Raw genomic sequence first — 9786 nt, 5'->3', positions numbered from 1 at the left:
AAAGGAAGCATTACTGTTGTATCTCGCTGATTCAGGAGTGGGAGAAATTTTCAAAACTATCCTGCAGAGCAGGCGCTTTTGGCAGGCGCACGGTTGTTCAAGGTCTAACGTTCATAATGGGCCGCCATTTTTAAAGCACACAGCCGGTAGAGGATTGAGAGGAGGCGGCGTCCACTCACTGAGTGCAATTTTTTGACTGGCCTCAGGCCTCTGTTAGTCTTGCTATCTAATATGTCGGCCAATAATTCTTACCAAAACAAAAATACGCCTGCTTTGCAGGCTATTTCAAAACTTACCCAGTTGAACATTCAAGGAGCATGATGGCAAAGATTTTGACAAAGCAGTTACGTGTTTAGAGAATCATTTAAAGTGGTACTATGATCAAAAAATCATTTCCTTTTTTTCTTCTGATTTTGAAAGCGTGTTCGCTTAACACCTAACTGGCAAATTTTTGAGCTTTGAGTTTTATCCAAAGGCTGTTTATTTTGAGTGTAAGTTTTGGATTTCATGGTCCGCCATTACTCACGTTCAAAACTGGCCGATTAGACCTCAGAGGGTTGGATCTAGAGAAAATGACGTCATTTACTCACTAGCTTAAAATTTCAGCGTGTAAACGCAATTTTTTATATATGCAAAACACGGGTTTAAAAGTCTGAAAGCCCGAAACTCCCGTGCTGCATATTAATTAGGCCGCGTACACACGCATTGCATTCTTAAACTAGTGAGTGTTTGACGTCATTTTCTCCTCGACCCAGCTCTCTCAAGATTTTAAAGTTAGCAATGGCGGACCAATAAATAAGAAAATTCCAGCTAAAATAAACAGGTGTCTTTTTAAAATCAGAACTTAAAACTTGGGTGAGTTAGTGTTTAGTTAACATAGTTTTGAAATCCAAAGGAAAAACAATTTTTTTCTTTTGGTCGTAGTACCACTTTAAGTCAAGTTCAAGAAGATTGTGCCTTTAGTCCGACAAAAGCACATCGCCACGAAGCCAAACCCGGGCGAGACGATCAACAACTGCGTATACCCGTCTGAAAACTTTAGCAGAACATTGCGAATACGGAGACGAGGAAGATAAACAGGTCAGAGATATTGTGATTTCCCATCTTACAAATGAGGAGTTGAGGAGCAAATTTTGCCGCGAATAAAACCCTTATGCACCAGTTAATGCAAATCCCCCTTCCCCCTCCCCCAACCCGGAAATAGAGGTGACATTCAGCGGGCAAAACCCAACGTGCCACATTCAAAACAGTCCCGGTACGCGGTGTCTTGGTCAAGATGTGCTTTTCATAGCCGAACCGGGAAATTTCTCTGCTGGAGGTTTATAGTCTATAACTGTGTCACGCCGACACTGGGACCAAACCAGACAGTGACTAAAGTGATTGAAAGAACGTGAGCCGATTAAACTTGTTTGCTTATTAATTTGTTTTATCCTCAGTTTTTGCTTGCCATCCAAAATACATTTAAGTCACTTACTGGAAAACATTGCTGACCGTTTTTTTTTTTCGTTATCAGTGATATTTTTGACGAAATTCATGTATCGTTTCACTGGTAGGCGGGCACAAGCGGGGACATTACAGTGGCAAGGTAGGGCGGGAAAATTAGCTCACCATGCTTTTTATTGTCCGTTTGTCCAAGTCCCCGCCTTTTACCGGGTTTGGGAAGGACGACGGGCGGTGATTTGCATTGACTGGTGCATTATTCTGGCGAAAGTATCGGAAATCGGACATCGTGAGCATGTAATATCACAAAGACGCATTAATTCTCGTGAAAGAAGAAAAACACAATAGCGCCCATGAAAATCGTGGTAATGCGTCAAGTAGTCAACGACACAGCGGGAAACAACGCTTTCTCGGCAAATGTTCGAAGTGTGATACGCTTGGCGGTATAGGAAAAGAATCTAATGTTTCCAAACATCATGTGTGCGGGTAAGAAGACGAGGCAAATAGGACAATCACATGACTTTTGGAGGGCATATCGTTTATTTGTGGCCCGAGTAGCATCATTTGCGCCCGCGCGGAGCGACGGTGGAAATGATGCTTGTGTATCCGCAATACACAAGGCCAAATCGTACCAATTCATTCAATAAGAAAAAATTGTTTAACAGAGATGTAGCATGAAACTATGGTATGGAAATGTCCCTCAGTGTATACAAACAAAGGTTGTGAGAATGAAAGGAATGAATATATTTGAAGTGCGGGTTGTAGACCAATTGTAGAAGTAATCCTCGCACTTAAATAGGACAATCTCATTGGCCGAGAGAAGTTGTTTGACATCTCTGCAGCCAATCAGTATCAGGGCGGCAAATGTATTTTCAGCCCGCACATTTCCCGTTTGGCCCGCAAAAAGGCGCATTTTACAGAGGGCAGTTTGTCATTTGGCCGCGCGTATTGATAATAATAGAGGTTTGTTAGCATACCAAACAAGAAAAACAATCCAAACAAAGAGATGACAGGATGCGATGGGTAGGGACACGATAGGGGGTGTGCAGAAACATAAGCGACCAGCAAAACAACGAAGATGACGAAAATGGGTTCTATGTTTTCACAGATGGTGAGTCAAGTACTCTGAGTTTAATCATTGTAGACCAATCTGTTATTGTTATCATAGACTCAGGTTCAACTTGCAATATCGTGTCTGAAGAACTTTTCAATCACGTGTGGAATGGAGAAATTCAGGTTCTAAGAATTGACAGAAAGATTTATGCTTATGTATAGCAGTAACCCTTAAAGATCTCAGGAAAGTGCGTGTTGAACATTTGTGTTCCTGATTAACAAACGCTGTTACATGTTGAGTTCTTTGTTACGCGAGGAACCGCTGACTCATTGTTAAGCCATCGTACGTCCGAAGAGTTATGCGCATTTTGAAGATGGGCACGTTCACTCGTTATTGTAGGTCACAATTTCCTTCTTGTAAAAAAGCATGTTTGATAGCCAAATACCTGTAAGTGTTTACAGGCCTAGGAAAACTGAAGAATTTTCAATCGAAACTGCATGTTTATGACCGTGTTCCTCCTGTTGCTCAAACTATGAGGAAAATTCCTTTTAGTAGAATGAAAAGGTAGAGGAACTACAGCAACGTGATGTGATTGGGAATGTAAATGGCCCAACAATTTGGATTAATCCCGCTGGTTCAATACTCAATACTCAGAGGGAAACATCCTGTGCCAACAATTGAGGAAACTTTGCAAGAATTTTCTGGTGGAAAGGTATTTTCCAAATTAGATTTCAACATGGCTTTTCATAGTCCTGTTCCGGGACTCCCACTCACCCCCCCCCCCCCCCCCTCCGTATATTTCGTATATGAAAATTACTGTTCGATTTGCAATGTGACCAAACGAGGAGAAAAAACCCCGATCGCAGTGATGTTGGAAAATTATTGCCGAATAAATGTAACGACTGAGAGAAGATCACAATAAATCGATTCAAAGGCTGAAATAGTAAATATAGCATAGGATGTCACTAAGCGACAAAATAGCTCGGAGTCAGAATTTCATATTATCTGCAGTACTTTACCTCTAACAATGAGTTTCAGAAGGAAAGTGCTTTTAAGTAGCAACAATAAATAAAGCAAGGTGACACTCGCTTTTAAGTAGCATTTTTCATCCTTATTGATTAATATCAGAAAGGGTTGAAACGTGTAACGCGCGTTCACAGCTTCCGAATATTCAGTGCGAACTGATTGGTTGAATATTTCACTGCTAAGTACCATATTTGGAAACTCCTCGCTCTTGTTGTTCCAAATATGGTACTTGGCAAATTGAATATTCAGAAGCTTGTTTCCCAGCACACAAGGGGCCGTTACACGTTTCAACCCTCATGGGTTTCTGTTAATATTCACGAACAAATTTTGACCGGAAAAGAAATTCGTGAAAACGTCCAAATAATCGATGTTTGACTGTGCATAAATATGTAGAAATTTAATAGGAACATTATTGCTTTATCATTGCGTTATCAACACAAACTGGTATGTAAAGAAACAAATAGTCCAGGTTGTGATTCAATTTCGTTTAACTTTTTATCTTACTTTATCAGGAATAATGCTCAGTTTTTGTCATGCAATCGTCTTTTAGTTTTTCCGATATAAAAATCATTGCAGTCTCAACAGGCAGCTCTAGATAAAACCTTAGTCATTTGGCCACGGCCACGGCTTGTAAGGAAAGAAAGATTTAATGCGACGAGTGCTTTGAAAAATTATCCTAAGGAAAAATTAATAGTCTGAGTAAATTACTCTACTCTACTTACTCAAAAAAAAAACCTCTGTTTGTCACTGGTGTTTGTGTATTATTCCTGATAAAAGTGAGAGTATTTACAACATTTTTTACCTGACTGTTGTGTATTGGGTATCCAAACAATTTGTCCCCGATTTTGAAAAAAATTGGTAGGCCTAAACTCCTGAAACACAGTTTCAATAATTTTTGTGCAACTCAAATACATGTTCACTGGATCAGTGCAATTATCACATAACTAGATCGACAGAAGTAATGAACAATAACTGAATGAACAATAAACAAGAGTTCGAGCAGGAGATTAATTAGTCTTCGTTGAGCGATTCACATCAAGTTTCAAGGAGTCTCGGGAGAGCAATTAAATCAAAATTTGATATTTTTCTGCGCCAACACCATGCAGCTGTTCAGTTGGGTTTCAAGCACGAAATTCCATACTTTCGTATGTCATCCATGTGATCTTCCACGATTGGGACTCACGATAAGAAGGACTGATTTACAATTAAGATCGGACTCGGATCGAAGAAAATCGCAAACATATTAAAGGAACAACCATGCAGCAAACAGACTTGCCAAATCCTGTTGCAGGTTTAACAAAACCATCATCATTACCGGTAACGACTACATGAATAGCTTGCAGTTGTTCCGCCTTAGGCACAAAGGTCAAGTGGCATTTCTTAAACGCGAAATCAATTGCCTCCAGAAACTTGGTGTTATAATTTCCTTTCACATTATCCCCATAAATCCAGTGTAAAAGCACTCGGAATAAACTATGCCCAAATAAGGAATCTTTTTCCAAATATGGTTTTTCCCCCAGTTTTGGGGCAAAAAATGGCGTCATTCCGAGCATGTGCCTGCAAGTAATACAGGACTCTCTCTTTTCCCGCCTGGGTTCCAGGCTCATTTTCACTGAGGGCGGTGTAAGAGGGAGTCCCGGTACAGGACTAGGCGTTTCATCAAATAGAACTCCTTTCGCGGGACATAACCACCTTTGCCGTACCTAATGGCTTCTTCCGGTTGGTGCGAATATTGCTACAGAGAAATTTCAGAACATCATTTGGCGAATACTCAAGGACTGTCCAGGTGCTCATTACATTCATGATGATCATGAGGAAGGGCATGATGACCAAAGGCTTATTGACCGTGTAATGCGGAAGCAAATAGAGGAGAACGGCCTGACCCTGAATCACCAAAAGTGTCAAATTGGTATGACCTCTATGGAGTATCTCGGAAACACATTCTGAAGGTGGATTGCAAGTATCCAGTGACAAAGTTGAAACCATTGTGCAAGTTCCAAGACCAAAAGATCAGTCAATTGCAAAGTTGGTCTGGCGCACTATTCTCGAGATTCATCTCAAGCTTTGGCCTATCTCAAGTCCTCTCTGGGACCTGACCAAAGAAGGTGCCAGATAGGGGAGGCAAGCGCCAGTGATGGCATTCTTCAAGCGTGCATGGGGAGCAGAAACTTGCATCGCCACAAATGCATCGCCTTTTGTTATAGGAGTTACGTTAGAACAGAAGCAAGACTATTGCCAATACCGATCAGTTCACTATGCTACTGTAGCCGAAAGCTGAGCGCTGTGGATAAGAGATATCGATATTCCCAGTTTGGAAGGGGAGCGTTAGCAATGAAGTGGGGCAGTGAGAAAATTTTCCTATCTCTCTATGGAAAAGAGTTCGAAATTACAATTGATTATAAGCCACTTGTAGCATGTTGCTGTCCTTGGTCCTCAATCTAAGCCACTCTCAGCTAGATTGGAGAGATGGATGTTGTACATGCAACAGTTTAAGAACACCATAAAGCACACCATCCTAGGAACACAAAATGCTGCTGAAGCACTGAGTAGACTGCCAGTAACTAACAGACCTAAAGAGGCTGATAAGGAAACAGGGGAAGATGCGCGAACAAGACCCCACCCTGAAGTTAGTTCGTGGTGGCCTGACATAGACAAGCAAGTCAAGAAGTTAGTGCGAAGCTGTTACCCTTGTCATTTAGTTGGGCCCAAGCCAAAGCCCGAGCAAATTAGATCAACGCCACCACCTCAAGGTCCGTGGACTGAAATTGCAGTTAATCTACTCGAGATTCCTAATAAGGGAGATTTGCTTGTTGTAGTCGATTACTACTCTAAATGCCTTGAATAAGCTTTCTTCAGTAAGACAAAAAATGTGATCAAGAGAGTATGTTTCGTACGCATGGTTTACCGGAAACCCTCAGATGTGACAGTGACCTACCTTTGGCTTCAGGAGAATATGAAGGATTCCTTGAGTACTTAGCTATTCACCACGGGAAGGGCATCATCCGCTATTGGCCTCAAAGTGATGGCGAAGTAGAGAGACTCAATGAGATTCTCTTGAAGGAGGTCAGAATAGCAGAGTTGCCGGGCAAAGAATGGAAGAGAGAACTGCAAGGCTTCCTATTCCAGTATCGCAATACTCCCCATACAGTGACGTCACGAAAGCTAAGGGATAAACCATCTCGAGTTCGAAGACCGAGCTACTGAAGCAGCCGAGAATGGCAAGTTGTCCTCAGAGATAGATATGCACGAAGATAGTTAAGACAGAAAGAGTATGCAGTCGCTAGTGACATAGAAGAAGGAGATCGAGTCATGTTCCGTCAGAACCAAGAAAAGAAGCTATCACCGACATTCGAACCTGCGTGCAATGCAGTGATTATTGAGAGCTCCACTGGTCAAAGCAAAATGAGGAGGGTGGGAAGGAGACTGAAAGCCAGACGCGTCAGACAGAGAGCTCTTCTCATTCAGCAACTACTGAGCCCCAGGAAACCAGGGTGCAGCTGAACGTTTGCAAAATTTTGTGGATCCCCTAGCCAAGGCCTGGTGTCTGTCCGACATGAATCAGACAGTCGTCCAGTGAGAAAGAAACAAGCTCCCAAGTGGATGAAAGACTATGTTTGTATGACCTACTTTTGATTTTTTTTTTGATCGCCAATTTGGTTTAGCATTGTATTCTATAAGGAAGCTCAGGAACAAGGAACGTTTTACTTTCTTTTTTGCTAGTTTTTGCAAATTCAAACATAACAACCAATCAAAGACCACACACATAGCTGACGGCTCTTCCGCGATATTCATTCTCCCTTCTGTTCTTATTATAAGAACCCTCCAACTGCTGGCTACAATCTCAAATAAATATGTCAACTTTGTGAAATCCAACCTTCACCTAAGTTTCAAAACTGGCAACTCTTCAGGAAATGTAATGAAACTGAGATATGCAACAAACAAATAATCCGGCCCATTTCGATTTTCAATTATTTTTTTAAGAGCGCATGAAGAGACGAGGTGCATGTCTGTGTAGGGCCTATACAGTTAGGTTAAGGAATACGGTGTTAACCTCCCTCCCCCCAGCAACAAAACTGTAGCAAGGAATCATGGGAAGAATAAAGACACGAGGTTGTTGTTGTCCGCCATTTTAGAATGTGTATGTGTTTTTAGTGTGAGTCCGAATCCATGCTTCCGTCCGCTCAGTGTGCAACATCTGCATAAGCTGGGCAACTTCAGCTGAACGGTCCGCCCTTCTTCTCGATTTCAAAAGTGACACGCTTTGTCTCAGAAAGCTGGGTCGAAGGAAAAAGATTTTGAAGTACTCAGAAAGGTCCTCTTATGATTTTTAAGTTAGTAATGAATTCAGAACTTGAAAACAAGTGCTTCCTAAATCTACAATCAGTGGCAAAAGTAGTTGGGACGCTTACGCCTGGATGGGCCTGAAAACCTCTCAGGCGTCATAAACATAGCATAACTGTCATTATTAAAAACTGGATCATTGGATAATGCAATTCGAGAGTTTTGATTGGCTAAGCCATCATGGGTTATGAGCCATTATACCATGATCTACAAACAAGGCAAGCATATGCGTGATTTTTTGGGCCTTTTTATTTTTATTGTAGTCTAGTTTTCTATATTTTGAGGGCGTTTTTAACAAAACAATTATTTCATGAGCGAGCGTTGGATATGAGATGATTATAGCCAACTCGGCGCTACGCGCCTCGTTGGCTTTCTATCATCTCATATCCAACGCGCGCTCATGGAATAATTGTTAAATATTCCACTAACAGCTTCAAAATAGACGTCCCCCTCAGTCCAATCGATGTTGAAATAGACTAGGAAATGTCTGTTCACTATTGACAACATTGTTCTGGGGGGGAGGAGGGGGGGGGGGGGGTAGTATCGAAAACGAAGACCCCGAAAACGAAGACTGAAGACCAACGACCCACTCGAAAAAAAAACGTACAATAAGAATCATTTGTTCGCGGTTGTCATGCATAAATGGGTGATATTATGTTATCTTTCCTCCCTCCCCCTATTGGAAGGTTTTTGTTTTAATTTAAACCCCACTACAACGGAAAACTACTACCTTTTGTCACGCAATATTTACCCATCATTGCCTAACTTAAAGACAATATTAATTAATGGCGCTTTCGCATTTAATAGACAATTAAAATATACAAAAATCCTCCCTTCATTTCATATTGGAGAGGAAAATCCCTAAGGGACATGCTCGTGTCAGCCACAGTATGGATGGTGAATGCTAAAACAAAGCAATTATCACAAGAGAGGGAGTCGGGCCGCGATAGGTCTGTGTCAATACTTTTAAACATCAATCCTGAAATATTAGGCAGGCTCTCTGTTTGTCGAATTGTGCTTGGTCACGATCAACAGCTGGGGAGTTGGAGCTCCAATTCTCTAGCTGTTGACCGTGCGCAATAGGCCATTTCCGAGTTCATGCCTGCCTCACCTTCAAAGCGAGTCTAAGTGCGAAGCTTTTGTTATGAAAATTAGTTTTCATTCCTATGTAAAGTAGAACTAATTACCATTACAAAAACTTCGCACTTAGATTCGCTTTGAAGAGGAGGCAGACATGAACTCGGAAATGGCCTATTCGACGCACGGAGAGCCTGTGTGCAGGCTAAGAATTAAAGGATCATGTTTACTGTAGGTAGTGGACCGATGTATCAGTCGACACTCGGTCGACGTATCGCTCAATAATCGGACCATAGTCGGGCGCAAAAATTCGTCATGAACTTTAAAATGACTGAATTTGTCTGAAAAACCGATTTTTAATGTTATTTTAAAAAAGCAACAGGATGTCTCTTCTGAAGTGTTCGTCACTGCAATCGATGTAAAATGTAATTATACCCAAAAAAATAATAAATGCAAATCAGGGAAAAATGCTAAATATAGTGACCTAGCTCCTAGAGGGGGAACTGGAAATCAGACATTTTGAAGGTCTTGTTCTCAAAACCAAGCCGTACGACCAGGGTCAAAATTTTGAAAATTAGTAAATAATACGAAGACGAAACCGTCTACACTTTTTTAAAACGATCTATCTGACAGTTTTTCAGTTACTGTCAAAATAGACGAAAATCGACGTTTTTGCCATTTGCGAAAAACCTATCTGACAGATTTATTAACTATTTATTTCTATACATGATTATTTTTTCTCGCTAAGGAAATACTGAAATTTCAAGGTGGGGTCGTAAGGCTAGTTATTGAGAAAAAGGCCTTTGAAATGTCTAGTTTCCAGTCCCCCTCCAGGTTCTCGGTCATTA

The sequence above is a fragment of the Montipora foliosa genome, chromosome 8 (assembly GCF_036669935.1).
Source record: "Montipora foliosa isolate CH-2021 chromosome 8, ASM3666993v2, whole genome shotgun sequence".
NCBI lineage: Eukaryota > Metazoa > Cnidaria > Anthozoa > Scleractinia > Acroporidae > Montipora > Montipora foliosa.
This window is presented reverse-complemented; position numbering follows the sequence as displayed.